This window comes from Mandrillus leucophaeus, unplaced genomic scaffold (assembly GCF_000951045.1).
Source record: "Mandrillus leucophaeus isolate KB7577 unplaced genomic scaffold, Mleu.le_1.0 Scaffold538, whole genome shotgun sequence".
Taxonomy (NCBI): Eukaryota; Metazoa; Chordata; class Mammalia; order Primates; family Cercopithecidae; genus Mandrillus; species Mandrillus leucophaeus.
The window spans coordinates 1,644,646-1,663,848 of NW_012105786.1; the positions used below are offsets into that span (position 1 = coordinate 1,644,646).

At 38.7% G+C, this 19,203-nt stretch overlaps 1 protein-coding gene across 1 annotated transcript in view; it reads left to right on the top strand.

Moving 5' to 3' along the window:
* CDC42EP3 (CDC42 effector protein (Rho GTPase binding) 3) overlaps positions 1 to 19,203 on the top strand; it is an 83,748-nt gene that overhangs the window by 27,332 nt on the left and 37,213 nt on the right. Inside the window, exon 3 of the mRNA XM_011997351.1 lies at positions 15,598 to 15,694. The gene's annotated coding sequence lies outside the window, so the exon portion shown is untranslated. The remainder of the gene's footprint in view (positions 1 to 15,597; positions 15,695 to 19,203) is intronic.

A 19,203-nucleotide genomic window follows, 5' to 3' on the forward strand; every position in this document is an offset into this window, starting at 1 on the left:
TATCATGTAAGTCAGTCACTTGAATTTTCTCTCTCTTTACTTAAAATACCAGGAAATCTGACTCAATGATTACTAAGGTTCTTTTCAGTTCTGAATCCCATGATTACATGTGGATTTAAAGAAATGGATGTGAGAGAGGCAGAAAATATCAAATATTACCGTGAAGTGTTAGACTCTATGGTCAAATTGAAGCTAAACTGCAATGGAAAACATCCCTGGGATAAAACTGTGAATCCAGGGGAAAGCAGGACTATATCTTTTTGGGCCATTGTCCCTGTGAATCATACCCTGTAAAGAGACAGAGACAGAAAATGAGGATTTAAAGAATGGGCCTAGGATTGGATAGGATAGTCTTGGCTCCAAGGAGCAGAGAAACTGGGGACATTCTGGATTGCCTGCCAATAACATATCATCATAATTGGTCATTAAAGAAAATGTGACCATCTTAGCCCCCAAGTTAGCGTGACTTGAACACAATGGACACACCAAGTTAAGGAGTTTGGAGTTTCTTCATAGACAGTAGAAGTCACGGAAGGTATGTTGAGTAGGAAACAGACCTAAGAAATGAGATAAACAGTAACACGATAATAGTGGGGAGCTTCAATACTCCACTGACAGCACTAGACAGGTCATCAAGACAGAAAGTCAACAAAGAAATAGTAGATGTAAACTATACCCTGGAACAAATGGACTTAACAGATGTATACAGAACATTCCATCCAACAACTGCAGAATACACATTCTATTCAACAGGTCATAGAACTTTCTCCAAGATTGACCATATGATAGGCCACAAAATCAGCCTCAATAAATTTAAGAAAATTGAAATTATATCAAGCACTCTCTCAGACTACAGTGGAATAAAACTGGAAATCAATGCAAAAGGAACCTTCAAAACCATGCAAATATAATGGCAATTGAATAACCTGCTCCTAAATGAGCATTGGGTCAAAAATGAAATCAAGATGGAAATTAAAAAATTGTTCAAACTGAACGACAATAGTAACACAATCTATCAAATCCTCTGGAATACAGCAAAGGCAGTGCTAAGTGGAAAGTTCATAGCCCTAAATGCCTACATTAAAAAGTCTGAAAGAGCACAAACAGACAATCTAAGGTCACACATCAAGGAACTAGAGAAATGAGAACAAACCAAACCCAAACCCAGCAGAAGAAAGGAAATAATCAAGATCACAGCAGAACTAAATGAAATTGAAACAACAACAACAACAAAAACAAAAAAAAATACAAAAGATAAATGAAACAAAAAGCTGGTTCTTTGAAAAGAAATAAAATTGATAGATCATTTGTAAGATTAACCAAGAAAAGAAGAGAGAAAATCCAATTAAGCTCAATTAGAAATGAACAGGAGATATTACAACACCACAGAAATACAAAAGATCATTCAAGGCTGCCATGAACACCTTTATGTCCATAAACTACAAAACCTAGAAGAGATGGATAAATTTCTGGAAAAATACAACCCCCTTAGCTTAAATTAGGAAGGATTAGATACCCTGAACAAACCAATAACATGCAGAGAGATTGAAATGGTAATTTAAAAATTACCAACAAAAAAACTTCCAGGACCAGACAGATTCACAGCAAAATTCTACCACACATTCAAAGATGAATTGCTACCAATCCATTTGACACTATTCCACAACATAGAGAAAGAAGGAACCCTAATTCATTCTATGAAGCCAATATCACCCTAATACCAAAACCAGGAAAGGACATAACCAAAAAAGAAAACTACAGGCCAATATCCTGGATGAGTATAGATGCTAAAATCCTTAACAAAATATTTGCTAACCGAATCCAACAACATATCAAAAAGATAATCCACCATCAAGTGTGTTTTATGCCAGGGATGCAGGGATGGATTAACATATACAAGTCAATAAATGTGATCTACCACATAAACAGAATTAAAAATGAAAATCACATGATCATTTCAATAGATACAGAAAAAGCATTTGACAAAATCAAGCATCCCTTTATGATTAAAACTCTCAGTAAAATCGGCATACAAGGGACATACCTTATTGTCCATCTATGACAAACCCACAGCCAACATAATACTGAATGGGAAAAAGTTGAAAGCATTCCCTTTGATAACTGGAACAAGACAAGGATGCCCACTCTCACCACTCCTCTTCAGCATAGTACTGGAAGTCCTAGCCAGAACAGTCAGACAAGAGAAAGAAATACAGGGAAACCAAATCGGTAAAGAGGGAGTCAAACTGTCAACTGTTTTCTGACACTATGATTGTTTACCTTGAAAACCCTAAGGACTCCTCCAGAAAGCTCCTAGAACTGATAAAAGAATTCAGCAAAGTTTCCAGATACAAGATTAATGTACACAAATCAGTCGCTCTTCTACACATCAACAGTGACCAAGTGGAGAATCAAATCAAGAACTCAGCCCATTTACAATAGCTGCAAACAAACAAACAAAAACCTTAGGAATATACATAACCAAGGAGGTGAAAGACCTCTACAAGGAAAACCACAAAACGCTGCTGAAATAAATCATAGATGATACGAACAAATGGAAACACATCCCATGCCCATGGATGGGTAGAATCAATATTGTGAAAATGACCATACTGCCAAAAGCAATCTACAAATTCAATGCAATGCCCATCAAAATACCACCATCATTCTTCACAGAATTAGAAAAAACAATTCCAAAATTCACATGGAACCAAAAAAGAGCCCGCATGGCCAAAGCAAGACTAAGCAAAAGGAAGAAATCTGGAGGCATCACAATACCTGATTTCAAACTATACTATGAGGCCATAGTCACCAAAACAGCATGGTACTGGTACAAAAATAGGCACATAGACCAATGGAACAGAATAGAGAGCCCGGAAATAAACCCAAATACTTACAGCCAACTGATCTTCAACAAAGCAAACAAAAATATAAAGTGGGGAAATGGAACCCTTATCAATAAATGGTGCTGGGATAATTGGCTAGCCACATGTAGGAGAATGAAACTGGATCCTCCTCTCTCACCTTATACGAAAATCAACTCAATATGGATCAAGGACTTAATCATAAGACCTGAAACTATAAAAATTCTAGAAGATAACATTGGAAAAACCCTTCTAGATATTGACTTAGGCAAGGATTTCATGACCAAGAAACCAAAAGCAAATGCAATAAAAACAAAGATAAATAGCTGGGACCTAATTAAACTAAAGAGGTTTTGCATGGCAAAAGGAATAGTCAGCAGAGTAAGCAGACAACCCACAGAGTGGGAGAAAATCTTCGCCATCTGTACATCTGACAAAGGACTAATATCCAGAATCTACAACAAACTCAAATCAGTAAGAAAAAAACACAAACAATCCCATCAAAAAGTGGGCTAAGGACATGAATAGACAATTCTCAAAAGAAGATGTACAAATGGCCAACAAATATATGAAAACATGCTCAACATCACCAATGATCGGGGAAATGCAAATCAAAACCATAGTGCAATACCACCTCACTCCTGCAAGAAAGGCCGTAATCAAAAAATCAAAAAACAGTAGATGCTGGTGTGGATATGGTCAACAGGGAACACTTCTACAGTGCTGGTGGGAATGTAAACTAGTACAGCTGCTATGGAAAACAGTGTGGAGATTCCTTAAAGAACTAAAAGTAGAACTACCATTTGATCCAGCAATTCCACTACTGGGCATCTACCCAGAGGAAAAGAAGTCATTATTCAAAAAAGATACTTGCACATGCATGTTAATAGCAGCACAATTCACAATTGCAAAATCATTGAACCAACTCAAATTGCCCATCAATCAACAGTAAATAAAGAAACTATAGTATATATACATATGATGGAATACTACGCAGCCATAAAAAGGAATGGATTAACAGCATTTGCAGTGACCTGGATGAAATTGGAGACTATTATTCTAAGTGAAGTAACTCAGGAATGGAAAACCAAACATCATATATTCTCACTCATATGCGGGAGTTAAGCTATGATACCACAAGGCATAAGTGATGCAATGGACTTTGGGACTTGGGGGGAACAGTAGGAGGGGGGCGAGGGATAAGAGACTACAAATATGGTGTAGTGTGTAATGCTCAGGCAATAGGTGCACCAAAATCTCACAAATCACGACTAAGGAACTTACTCATATAACTGAATACCACCTGTACCCCAATAACTTATGGAAAAAATTATTAGTTCATTAAATGGCACAGTATTTGCATGTAACCTATGCACATCCTCCTGTATAATTTAAATCATCTCTGGATTACTTATAATACTCAATACAGTGTAAATGCTCTGTAAATATTTATTATACTGTATTGTTTAGGGAGTAATGATGAATAAAAAGCACATACTTGTTCAGTAAAATAAAAGGGCTTTCTATTTTAGGGCATTTATCTGTTGTTGAACTTATTAATTAGTCAAATGCTCAGCTACAATATCCGTATTGGTAGCATTCAGTAGAAATAATCAGATTTCAGAGGGTTTTAGAAGTTGGATTGTATAAGGAAAAAGTGTCTATTCTAGAAACTCATTTTACTCCTGCAAATGACTTCAAAATCATTTCTGAGTAACAAAGCAGGAGTTAATTTATGTGGTTCTCAGCATCTATTTGTTTTCTTGACCTCTCTATTTTTCCTTACTTTGTCTCCATTACCAGTGTAGAAGAAAATTTGAAATATTCTGATTAATTAAATGTGAACCTTCTGGTTAACTTTCTGGTTGATATATATTTTTAGATAAAATCACATAGATGGCTGTCTTGGAGCCAGTCTGGTTTCCACTCACCACACAGCTTATAGAGTGCATGGGGTCTGCTGCCTGGAGACCCTATCACAGACTCCAAAGTCACTACCAATATTAACCGCCCTTGGCTGGAGCCACCCAAAGACAAATTCAGACTCTGTCCTGCCTAAAATCCTAAATTCCATGGAAGATCCTTAAGGCCAGCTGACTCTACCAAGACAAAAGCCATGTCTTCTTCAGGCACCAGACCAAGATGACTGCTTGATGATGATGTTTCTGATGCTCCCTGACTGTTTCATACACTGATTTCATGGGACTCTAAGCCTCCTGTCTGTGTCCAATCATTCTTTCCCCACCCCTGCCTCCTAGCTGTCAACTGTGTCCTCTGGAACTTTCTTTCCATGACAGCCCAACCATCCTACATCTTCAATCTCTTTGCAGACACTCCCTTCACTTCCTGACCTTAACTGAAACCTGGTTCGCCCTTAAGGACATGGCATTCCCAAATAGCCTTTCCCAGTTGAAGATATTCCTCCTTTGACTTGAATATCCTCACAGGTACCTCCAACTCAACAAGTACAAAACTGTACTTGATGTCTTCACAACATCATCCATTCTCTTTCTCCACCTCCATGACACAATGACGCAGAAGTTACCCTGTCTCCCAAAGCAGGAATCTGGCGGTCAACCTAGACTCATCTTTCTTTTTCATCTTCCATATTCTATCACCACCAAGTCCACCAATTTTTCCTGCTAAATAGTCCTCTAATCCATTCCTTCTCTGTGTTTCTATTATCACAGCCCAGTTCAAGGCCTCAGTTATCTCCTGCCTAGATTATCACACTCTTTTCCTGCTTTTAATTTACTCAGGAAATCCATCCTCCACCTGGCTGCCAAAGGAATTGCTCTAACACGGAGTTGACCTTTTCTCCTTCTCTCCTCTGCCTGTGGTAATCCAATGACTCTTCCAAGCCTCGCTGAGCCCCTTCTTGAGCCCCTTCTTGGGAAAAACAGGCCCTCTGTGATCTGTTTCTACCTACCCTCCATTCCTAACTCTCCCAAATTGCTACTTCCCGCTTTATACTTTAATAATACTAAACAACTTGTCCTTCACTGCAGTAATCATGCTAAAAATGCTCCTGTGCCTTCCTTTGGCCCGAAATGCCCTTCTCCACTCTAGCCCATTCTTGGACTGGCTGACTCTTACACACTAAGCTTTGATTGGTGTCATCCTATCCAGGAATCATTTCCTGAGCTATCCTGCCAAGCTCTGCAATCTCCGTGAGTGCTCCCAGCGTCCTACTTTTGGCTTGTATTATCCATGTGAGTATGTGTATATTTCCCCCTGTGTCTGTTTTCCTGGGGGCCAGAGACTGAAATTTTTTAAATTTTTTATATTTGCATCTGTGGGTCTAGCAAAATGACAGGAGGAACACATTAGGTACTTAATAAATAATTGATGCACCAAAATAATTTCCACTGAAAATGGATTTGCCAAGCCCCAGTGGTCTTCATATATGCAGGCATTCATTTTCTCTTACTCATTCAGCAATAGAATACCTACTAAATATTTATATCTTATTCATCTAGCATTCTTGACCTCTCTGCTGTTTAGATATGCTGTAACTTTTTGAAATGTCCCAAATTCAGTTTCACTCAGAAGCACTCTCACATGTAAACTACAGTGTCTGGCTTGTGGAAAATAACTGATATAGGTGATCTGGGAAGAGGCAAAACTAGGACTGCCTGTGTCCCAGTGGAATTTACAATCTGAACTGACTATGCACATGTGCAGTGTTTGGTAATACATAGTTTTTGAAAACCTTTCAGCAAATATAAATTACTAAAACACAAACCGAATACCTAAATTTCTAGGGAACCTGGGAAAAAAAAGAATGGTCAGAACTGGGTCAATTTAATCAGAAACAGCTAGATAAGGTGAGGTTTGTTTTTAATGTAAAGACTTTGTGAATAGGAATCACTTAACAGGAAGGAAAATAGCATTTCAGTTTCAAGAAATGAAAGGGGGAAAAAAAAAGGAAGATAAAAAGCTCTATTGAAAAAAAAAACAAACCAGCAGGCCCATTTACTTGGCTGAATGACGAATCTGAAACAGAGCAGAACAGGTTGTTGGTATGCAGGAACTGCACAAAATACATCTATGAAGCTGAAATTAGTCTTTAGGGCCAAGTGTGATAGGGAGTCTCCACATCGATGCTTTCCTCCTTCTTCCCCTGGATAGACATATTTGTTTGAATACTTCTGAGACATTGTAGTAATTATATTTTATTGGTAAAAATAACAAAGTTCAGGCCGGGCGCGGTGACTCACGCATGTAATCCCAGCACTTTGGGAGGCCGACGCGGGCGGATCACGAGGTCAGGAGATCGAGACCATCCTGGCTAACACGGTGAAACCCCGTCTCTACTAAAAAAAAAATACAAAAAAAATTAGCCGGGCGTGGTGGGGGGCGCCTGTAGTCCCAGCTACTCGGGAAGCTGAGGCGGGAGAATGGCGTGAACCCGGGAGGCGGAGCTTGCAGTGAGCTGAGATTGCGCCACTGCACTCCAGCCTGGGTAACAGAGCGAGACTCCATCTAAAAAAAAAAAAAAAGAAAAAGAAAAAAAGTTCACCAGAATGCAAAACAAATAGTGAAGCTTTAAGGACAATGACAGTTAGCAACCAAGAAACTTGCCTTTGTTTCAGCTAATATACCATGTCATATAGGTTAGATGTGGGAGGAATGTAAAGTCTTCCAAACCGTAAGTTCTTGAAGGGCAGGTTTCAGGTTTACTATATGGATATTTCTGCCATAATGCAACATAGACACGGCTGAAAACGCTGAAGTTTGCAAAAATTATGCACAAAAATGAAACGGGAATTATGGAGCTAGCTAAGGACACTAAGACCCAAGGAATGACAAGTGATAAACTCCCCAGGTTTTCTTTTTACTTCATATATGTCAAACTGAAGAAGCCAGCAATCCTAGAAACATTCATGGGTACAGACAAAAAAGCCCCCCCAAAACGCCTTTTAGCCAAAGAACCAAGAAAGGAAAAGTCTAGAAACATAGAAATTGAAAATCCAGTATCATTTACAATTGCTCAAAACCTGGAATACTTTGGTGTAAATATGACAAAATGTGTAAAGCACATGTATGCTGGAAATTACAAAATGCTAATAAAAGAAATCAAAGAAAATCTAAATAAATGGAGAGACGTACTGTGTTCATAGATTGGAAGACGCAATATAGTAAAGAGGTCAATTCCCCTCAAGTTAATAGGTTTAACACAATTTCTATCAAAATCTCAGCAAGTTTTTATTTTAGATGTAGACAAGATTACTCTAAAATTATATGGAAAAGCAAAGTAACTAAAAGAGCTAAAACAATTTTGAAAAAGAAGAAGAAAATGGGATGAATCAGTCTCCCCAGTTTCAAGGTATGTAATCAGGACTGTGTGGTATTCACAGAGGAATAGACACACAGATCAATGGAACAGATTAGAGAGCCCAGCAGTAGACTCACACAAATACACCCAACTGATTTTTGACAAAGGTGCAAAAACAAGTCAATGAAAGAAGGCTAACCTTTTCAACAAATGGTGCTGGAGCAATTGGACATCTAAGGACAAAAAATTAATACTTGACATAAACTCATACCCTATACAAAAATTAACTCAAAATGGATTGCAGACTTAAATGTCAAATATAAAACTATAAAACTTTTGTTTAAAAAATAGAAAATCTGTGGGATCTAGGGTTAGGAAAAGAGTTCTCAGACTTGACTCCAAATGCACAATTCATTTAAAAAATGATTAATTAGACTTCATTAAAATTAAAAATGTTTGCTTTGCAAAAGACTGTTGAGAGGATGAAAAGACAAAGTATAGAAAGGGATAAAATATTTGCAAACCACATATATCACAAAAGTGCTAGAATCTAGAATATATAAAGGACTCTCAAAACCCAATGGTTAAAAAAATTCAATGAGAAAATGGGCAAAAGACATGAAAAGCCATTGTAAAGTGTTCCATCCTATTAGTGGCACAAAATGTGAACATATGGGAAACACAGAAACCAACATTACTTTTGCATTATTCTGATATCATTCTTCTATTTACCACTCATATGTAAGCTAACTTCCATTACAGAAATGTGCTGATACAAGATGTTGTGTTTCTTTATTTCCAAGTGATTATGCTGGCATAAAGCAATAAGCAATTAATGTTGAAAACACAAGCTCAATGAATGAATTAACTGAAGTCAGAGATGGGATATGTGGATGAAACTGGAAAATGATATTTGAAGAAGATTCAGTTAACTGCTGACAATAGGACGTAACACATAAAGTTAAGACAAAACAAAAATTATCTAGTTTTTACTTCTGCTTCATGGTTAAGACAGAATCAGAGGCCTTGGATGCTGACAGTTGATGTGTCTGTTTTTTCTGTCTTTTTCCATTACTGTATCTACTACCTCAGCTTGATTTATAAGCAAAACCTGGAAAACATACAAAAATAAGTGTTTTGTAGTTTATCTAGAAATAATGTGGAAAATATTGCTGTCATTTTCGGTGAAGAAAATCAATTTTGCATAGTTTTAGTTCAATCGAAATAAAATGTAAATTTTGTTTAAAAAATAAAATTGTAATTAGGGGTAATGAAGACCTGAATTAGGTTAATCTGTAGAATGTTATGTAGTAGAAGAATTAGCAAAATTGCAATACAATTAAAGCCAAATTCCCAATCTTTCCCGTCACCAAATCTCCAGCCTAATTCTACGATATGGTTGGAAGCACTGGCAAAGATTTGTTTTAATTTTGCAGCAACAGCACTATCTCAGGCTCTGTTTCCGTTTGCACACCCTGAACTGCTAGCTCCTACTTTTGCAGCCATATCATCTCAAAAATAAATCCTCTGAGACCTCCACAGCTACTAAAAAATTCACATCTAAGTGTAACACTGCTATAGCAAACCCTTCCACAAGTTCCCTAGATAATTAGTTTCATAAAATATTGCTTTTGCTGGAATGTTCTGCCCACAGCCCCAACTTGCCTAGTAATATCTGATATAAAGATCAGGTATTTCTCTTGCCAACACTCTCACTACAAGATTATTTTAATAGAAGTTTAATTAACAGGAAGCAACACATAATAAATAGTATCAGTAAATGGGGAATGGAAAAAGCAATTCCTAATCCTGCCAAAATCCTACATCTTTATATATGCATTTTTCCACTGCACTATAGTGACTGATGAGGTAGAATGACTTTCTGGCTTGGCTTCCCCACTGGCTTCTGATGGGTCCTTCCTGGCTCTCACCTTCTCCATGCATTTCCAACCCTTCTAGAATCCACGCATAGAGTTCCTGTGACAGCCTCAAACATGTACTCAGCTATGTGGGATCCTGAGAAATCTGCCTTTCCAACATATTAATGGAAGAGTAGGCAGAAAAGTCTCCATTGTTTCATTTGTGTATTCCAATTCATGTGCTTTTGAAGTAGTCCAGCGCTATAGTTTGCTTCTCCCAGCTCTGCCTTGAGCCTCTGGCTCCTCATTGCTAGTTCACCCCCTGGACCTCCAGGATACTGTCCCCTCCATAGAACTCTGCTGCTGTCACACTGACCTCAGCAAAAGGTGACACTTCCCTCTATTGTCACATTCCTTCATTCACCCCAGTCCATCGATAACACAAGGCTGTTGGACTTAACTAAGGGTTTGGAGATACATGTAATTATAATTTTTAATATTAAAATTTTAATATTCAGTTAACCTTAATCATCACTAATGACCCTAAAAATGACTGTGTTCCCAGGATCTATGAAACAATCAAGTAGCAAGTTAAATCCTTTGCATAGATGCTCTTAAGAGTTCCACCCTCTCCTAGCCTTGCTCTCCTGTCCTTCAGAAATATAAAAATAACTTTTTTTCTTTTAGTGTCTCACTCTGTCGTCCAGGCTGAAGTGCAGTGGCACGATCTCAATTTATTGCAACCTCAACCTCCCAGGTTAAGCAATCCTCCCACCTCAACCTCCCAAGTAGCTGGGACTACAGGTTTGCACCACCATACCCAGATACTTTTTGTATTGTCTGTAGAGATTGGTTTTCTCCATGTTGACCAGGCTGAGAAAGAATATTCTTTTCTTTTCTTTTTTTTTTTTTTTGAGACAGAGTCTCGCTCTGTTGCCCAGGCTGAAGTGCAGTGGTAAGGTCTCGGCTCACTGTGATCTCTGCCTCCCAGGTTCAAGCAATTCTCCTGCCTCAGCCTCTCAAGTAGCTGGGATTACAGGAATCTGCCACCATGCCCACCTAATTTTTTGTATTTTTAAGTAGAGACAGGGTTTCATCATGTTGGCCAGGCTGGTCTCGAACTCTTGACCTCATAATCCACCGCCTAGGCCTCCCAAAGTGCTGGGATTACAGGCATGAGCCACCACGCCCGGCCAAGAAAGAATATTCTTAAATCCATCATGTTGCGAGCTTCTACCTTCCTCTAGAAAACTTTATTCCCCTACTTAAGGGGGTTGGTCTTCTCCTAAAACACAATTGCCCAGTCCCTGCTAGGACAGCCATGAGACATAGTTCATTACAGCATCTCCCCAAAGACTGAGTTGTTCAATCTGGGACAACACTATGGACCTTCAGCCAAACAATACGTACTCACCTCTCCAGAACAAGTGTAGTAAAAAATCCCTCTACAAATACAAAAGAGAGAAACGTTGACCTGAAGGAGTATTATCTGCAGAATTTGCCTGAGGTCACAGTGAAGATAGCATTTTAAAATTACTGGCACAGAGACTTCAATTCCTTTTTCATATTCTTCTGTTTCCAGACCTTGTCCAGGCTTTTCCTTATGTAAACCAACTAACAAAGAAGCCCCTTACGGTATCTTTGAAAACTTCAGTGCCATTCGCTTAATTGCCATTCTTAGCTTTTCTTTTCTTTAGACCAAATCTTATTCTAGTCAAGACTTCTTCCCCATCCTAGTCCTGTAAGAGAGCAAAGACAGACATAAGGGTACATATTTCACCAAAGCTATCTGTTCCTTCTCTGCAGGATTGCCGTTTTTCTATTTTGCTGGGCATGGAGGAATACTTAGCTTCCCTACAAGTCTCTCTCTCCCATGGGTCCTCAGGTCTCATGCTCTTCCTGGGTTGCACCCTGTCCCCCATCAGTGAGAATCCCCGGCTAATCTGGCAGCTCATTATTTATGCCTGAAGTTCCATAAACTTTACTAGTATAGCATTTTATTTAAAACGTCTCTCTAAAACTGATCTTTCTCTATCCAGAGTCGTTCAAGATCTGCCAAAATCGTCTTTTATCTCTTGCGTTTTAAATTCCTAATCTGCTAACTCCACATTGTCTAAGTCCCTTTTTTAGTTCCCAGTTCCTTGTCAGAGTTTACTTCTCATCCTCAGCTGGCTGTGACTCTATCAATTTTTCTTTCTCTTTTCCTCCAACTCCTCTATTTATACCATTTTTCTCCAGTATTCCTCTTCTCTTGCCCTTTTTCTACTCTTCATCTACACTTTTTTTTTTTTTTCCAAAAACTCCTGACTTCTCTTTAGAGTAACTTCTGACTTCCCACCTAACAGACTAGCTCTCTGGGCTATGAAACTTCAGGAAAATTTCCCAGCAACCCCTAAGCACTCTGGAGCCAATAGTGGTGAAATCACTACTGCTGTCAGGAGACAGTTCTACAGAGACCAGGACTCCAAATACACATTCCTTAATTAATCAGAGCATTGATTATTATGTTGCAAGAGCATAACATATACATTACTTCAGCTATCTTATGAATTAGAAATGTACTCCAGCTGCATTATTAGTTAAACTGCTTTTGTGAGCTAGCCCAAGAATCTAACCACCTTTTATAGCATTATCTGTTTAGAAATGAGGCTTCCATTCTAAATAACCACAAATGAAGTTTTGGACTTGTTCACACTGGCACCTGTAGACATTGTCGTAATTTCCCGCCCACGTGCAAGCTTCATCTGAGAATGAAGCAAAAGCTTTTATGTTTCAAAGACCTGGTTAGCAACAGAAGAAATGCGTTGCTACATACTGGAGAAAGCCCACGTGCTGCTCATAATAACAATAAAACCTTTATATCCTGTGTATTTTTTACCTTTGTAAAGCATCTAATTGTCAAAGCTACTCATAAGACTTTTCAGAGCAAACAGCATGGATTTGGGCAAAGAGCAAACTATTAGAGACAGGGGTCTGCTCTTTATTAGACAAGTAATTGGCCAAGTCACTTAATCCTCTGAGCCTCAGTTTTCCAAACGGTAAGGCAATAGTAGTAATAACAATGCCACCACTATCTTCCCTATCACATTTCAAGATTTTTCAGTAAGGCATTGACATTAAGACAAATGGGGGTGGGAGTGGGTGTGGAGCTGCAGGGACAGGCGGGGACTGGAGTAACAACAGAAATTCAGACAAGCAGGTGGGGCACAGCAACCAAGGCAACTGAGCAATGTCCAGATACAATGCAGGCAAACACCAGGTTAGAAGGCAGAAGTTACAGAAGGGTTCACTCATGGTCAGAGCTGGGTGAACAAAATTGAGTGGGTGCCATCTGGAATCCTAGTACTTCATGGAAATCTATACCAAAGCCAGGCTCCATTCCCTGAGGAGAGAACCCAGCAATAAGAATTGCAGGGAAATAGACTACGTACCCAGAATGAGAACTCAAGGGAAGCCCAGTTCTGTAAAATGAGGTGGACATAGGACACTTGGAAACAAGTGGCAAACTGTAGAGCATGTAGTGATGGTTTAGAGCATCTAGTGAAGGATTCTGATGATCATCCTGAGACCACATGTCCCAGCAGCAAAACCTTGGACCATGACATTGAAGTTCACACATTACCAGGGCAAGATACAGGTTATAGGAATGTACATTGATTCAGCAGAGGGTGGTTTGATGAAAAATAATTTAGAGCAGAATTAAGGTTGACTTATCAGTTAGCTCAGTTGGCTGGGTTCTGTGTGGGTGGCGGGGTGCTAACTCCCAGAGCAGATGACTCCATCTCACTGCCTTATGGCCACAGGCCTCTTCTTTTCTCCTGCCAGTTACCCTATAAATGCAGGATGCCAGAGCACCATGGGCATGTGAATCTGACTATAGCAGGTGCTCAGCAAGTGTCAGATGAATGCAGGGACATAGGATTGAATAAATGAATGCAGCAGCTTTTACTGCAAAGAAAAGTTATGGCGTAAGAATAACAGAATCACATCCTTTGTAATTAAGCCTGCAGACATCCTTAGTGCTCTGCTCTCTGCACTTTGGAAGACAGAATGCAGTCCTCTGAAAGCATTTTAAGAGCTGTGTAGGAAAAGACAAGCTTAGAAGAATTCAGTGAAAGATGAGAAGCCAATTGTCAACAACAAATTCGAAATTCCTATTCAAGGCCAGTAGCAACTAGTAAACAAAAAAATGTGTTAGAGGGAGTTAATCACTTCATTAATACTTTAATGCCTATTTGAAATTGACTGACTTATCAGTCTTGGCATATCTCCTTTGCAATGCATTTAAAGAGGAGCATAACATAGGATGGAATCCAAGGTGTCACATTCTCAGCTTACTGGTGATTATACGAGGAATGTGGACTAAACCAGTAAAGTCTGTCCTTGAGCCCTGCAGGATGCAAACCTGTGTGTGAAACTCAGTGAATCCCTGTGTCGGGAAGGCATGTGGACCTCTGCTGCCCCAGCACTCATCCCTAGCAAAGGGCCCTTCACATTTCCTAATTAGGTTATATTCAGTGTTCACAGGGCTGGTAATGGATGAGATACTGAAGTGTAATCACAACCGATATTATTCACGTCCCAGGAATGTGCAGCCGAGGCTGCTCTGCTAGCTCCAACAGAAAACAATGGTGTGGTTGACAAGTAGCCTTTTTACATTTCAGATTCTGATCCACATTTAGTCCTTCTGTTTGGTCATGATTGCAGAATACATATCTAGAGAGAAGAAATAAACATGCTGTAAATTCCATTTTTTGGGTGTTTGAGGCTCATTAAGTCCTATACAGACTGACATAGCCTGTCTGTTAGAATGTTCAGAAATGAGGCTAACTCTGGCAGTCTCTGTGTCAGATTTGCGATGTCTGGTTGATTAGAGGCCCAAGTAACCACAGAAAAGGTAATTAACTTAATCAACAAGTGTTGTGCCAGGCATTGTCCTAAAATAAAAGATGAAGATAATTGCCTATTCTAAAACGGTTTGTGATCAGGTGAAAACACCAGACAAAGCATGCTAGCAACTATCTCAAGTCAGATGCAACTCAGTACTATAATGGAGGAATAAACAAAGTATTAATGACTGGCCAGAGCAGAGGATAATTAACTCTGACTAAGGAAAGGAGGGCTGACCAGGGGGAATCTTAAAGGATGAGTGAGAATATATGAAGGAAGGGGCTGGAGTGTACATCCCAAGAGATATGAAAAGGAACAGAGTCATGGACAAGGAAGGAAAATCACCCAGTGAAAAGGACCCCAGAGCACTTCACAGATGAAGTGATGCTTCTATTGAGACTTGAAGGATATGGAGGTAGCAGATAGTCAGATGGAGAGCAGGGGAAGGGCATTCTAAAAAGAGGAGGCAGCACTGCACAGAGTGAGGTGAAAGAACGTGACAGTGTGGGATGTCATGTGATATGGTTTGGCTGTCCCCACCCAAATCTTACCTTGTAGTTCCCATAATCCCCATGTGTCATGGGAGGGACCCACTGGGAGGTAATTGAATTGTGGGGGTGACTAACCTCATGCTGTTCTCGTGATAGTGAGTGAGTTCTCACGAGATCTGATGGCTTTATAAGGGGCTTTTCCCCCTTTTGCTTAGCACTTCTCCTTGCTGCCACCATGTGAAGAAGGACGTGTTTGCTTCCCCTTCCACCATAATTGTAAGTTTCCTGAGGCCTCCCCAGCCATGCTGAACTGTGAGTCAATTAAACCTCTTTCCTTTATAAATTACCTGGTCTCAGGTATGTCTTTATTAACAGCGTGAAAATGGAGTAAGACACTGGGGATGGTAGAAGATGAGGTTAGAGAGGTAGGCACAGCCAGGGCATAACAGAATATTTTTGTAGTCAGCTGAGTACTTTGTATTTTATCCCGATGGCTATAAGAAGCCACATGAGGTGGTCCAATCTATTTGACTTGGTGACTAGTGGGATCTGGGGAGGAGGTGTAAAGGAACCAGGTGAGATATGATGAGAGCCTCAACCAAAGATATAATTGACAAATAAATGGCCTCATGTGATCTCATAGGTTTCACTAGGCAGGAGAAAAAAATAGAATAATTCTCCTTCAGTAATATTATTATCCAGTGACTACTCAGTACCTTTTTTCATTATTTATGCAAATTTTATTGCCCCGATTCAATCATCAGGTCCTTGAAGGAAGATCAGAGAGACCTGTGTCTAATTCATGTTTGTGTTGTCCATACTTTCTAGCACAGATCTTGCACATATCAATGATGCTGTAAATATATATTGAATAAACAGAAACACAGAATTTATGTGGGGGGAGTGGGGCCAGAGTCAGTATTTAAACCAAGAGAAAGCCCTTCAACTTCCTCCTTTGCAGAGAGATTACTCATTATGCCATACTGCACATCCATAAGACATTTACAGCCTACCAGAAACCTTTAAAGGTTTCATAACATCCCTGCTGACCATCTTTTTGGAGATGGTGGGTACTAGAGTCTATATAATTTCTAGAAGATTCTAAAGTAGACTGCCGGACATTAGAAAATGATCTGAATTTATGAGTCAGTCACCCACAAGAGCTACATGCTTGTCAGTGGCAGGGCCAAAGTCAACAGGACCTTCTTGCCAAAGTTTCAAGTTACCCACTCACCTATTTATTGATATCTAAGGGTTTGGGGTCACCAGTATTCTCTAAAGTCATCTATTTGCAAACATGTTCCAAGACCAGTAGTATTTTGTATATGAAAGGTATCTTGCAATATACACTAGCTGAATGCAATGTCTGTCTTTGCCGTGAACTTTCATGTTTTCATTTCAGTAATGCAAACCACAACAGTGCTATGATCAACCCTTATCATCAGTATAGAAGAAATTATCTAGTCCTAACCCATGTTCTTACTGGTTTAATCATTTATTTCCAGCTTTCTGCTCTTTGTTTATTATTTATGTAAGATGTTTTAGCTCTTTATGCTGAGTTAAAATGTAATCATTTTATTAATATTTTTTGAAAAGTTAAATTTCCAACCACAAATTATAGAATGATTAGTTAAAGACGGAAATCAGCTTTCAGCAAAATAACTAAGGGCATATCCTCTTCCCAGCATTTTTTAAAAAAGAAGTGTTTTATTTTAAAATATTTCTAGACTTACCAGAAAAATTACAAAGATAATGCGGAGTTCCCATATATCCTATACCCATTCTCACTTATTAATATCTTACATTAATATTGTCCATTTGTGATAAGTAATGAGCCAACATTGATATATAGTTTTTAATTAAAGTCTATTATTTATTAAGATTTCCTTAGTTTTTAGCTAATATTCTTTTTCTGTTCCAGGATCCCATCCAACATAACTCATTAAATTTAGTTGTCGTGTCTCTTTAGGCCCTTGTTGGCCATGATTGTTAAGACTTCCCTTGCTTTTTATGACCTTGACAGTTTTGAGGAGTACTCCTGTCATTTCTCCTCACGTATTTTGTAGAATGTCCCCTAATTGGCAGCTATATGATGGCTTTCTCGTGATTAGTCTGGAGTTACAGATTTATGAAATGAAGACCACACAGGTAAAATGTCATTCTCATCATATATCAAGGCTGCATACTATCAACAAGATTTATGACTGCTGATATTGATCTTAGTCACCTGCCTGGGGTAGTATTTGTTAGTTTTCTCCACTGTCAAGTTACTCCTCTCATCTTTTATTTGTATTTTATATTATTGTTATTATTTATTTGTTTATTTATTATTATTTTAGAGTCAGAGTCTCACTCTGTCACCCAGGCTAGAGGGCAGTGGTGTGATCATAGCTCACTGCAACCTTGAACTCCTGGGTTCAAGTGATCTTCCCACCTTGACTTCCACAAGTGCTAGGATTACAGCCTTTCTCCCCCACCGCACCTCCCCACATTTTTATAATATACTCTGGAAGGAAGTCACAATGCATAGCACACAATTAAGAAGCAGAGATTTATACTCCACTCTTTGATGGCAAAATATCTACAGAAATTATTTGAAATTCTTCTACCCAGGAGATTTGTCTATTGTCCCCCATTGATTTATTTATTCAATCATTTATTTGTATCAGTTTGGTCTCATGGATATTTATTTTGCACTTTCAATACTATTTTATTTTGCTACTCCAGCTGTTCCAGCCCTGGCCATGGAGAATACATCCAGTTGGCTCCTGTGTCCCTGTAACATAGCCCTGTCATTATTGGATTTGATTGAGCACTTTCTTACTTTTAGGAGCTACAAAATGCTCTAGGTTCTTCTTGTATATTTCCTGCTCCATCCTACAGTCTACGTCTCCAAGGAGCTTGCTTCTTTTATTGGAGAATGGTATTAGAAACCAAGACTTAGACGTACTCCTTGTTGCAGAGGTGTTACTGCTTCTAGGCTCAGCTGACAGAGAAATAACTTATATGTGTGTAAATTAACCCATGTCTATACACATATATCTATAAATCTTTCTCTTTGTAACCATCTGTATTTATATTAAGCTAAATATGAGTTGATACTGATGTCTCCTATCCCAACCCAGTAGCACATAGATAATTCTAACCTTCTCCCCCTTGCTTGTTTCCTCCCCCTCCTACAATGAAGAACCTGGCTTCTGCCGTCAGAAGGAATAAAAAGGATAGCACATGACACTGGGAACGAAAAAGAAAGCAGAATACAAGATGATATACAGATAAGGGAGATCTGTAAATATTTAGATTCTCAGGCAAGTGGAAAGATGTGAGAAGTGTTAAATTTATTTCATTCATTTATTTCGTTGTTCAATTCCAGTGTCCTGTATAGTACTTCCATAATTATTAAGCCATACCCACATAGAAATAACTTTTTAAGTTTGAGTGCTTATATAGAGCTCTTTTTGCCTTTAATCTTACAGACTCGATTCATTTCCAAACTTACTTAGGTAAGCATTTTCTCCCACATCCCCTTCAGTAAGCTTATTTCATGTATTTGTAATACAGTTAGATTATTTTGTCATATTTTGCATTTCATCCTGGAATCCTCCAACCTTCTAAATATTTTTTAAATTTTGTATAATTAACTTTCTCTCTGTATGCTGTAAAGTTCTATGGGCTTTGACAAGTGCATAGTGTCATGCATCTAGCATTATCACAGTATATAAAAAAATAGTTTTACCACCCTTTAAAAAATCCCCAGTAGTTGACCTATCCAATTCCTTTCACCAAGAGTTTCTGGAAACCACTGGTCTATTTGCCGTCTC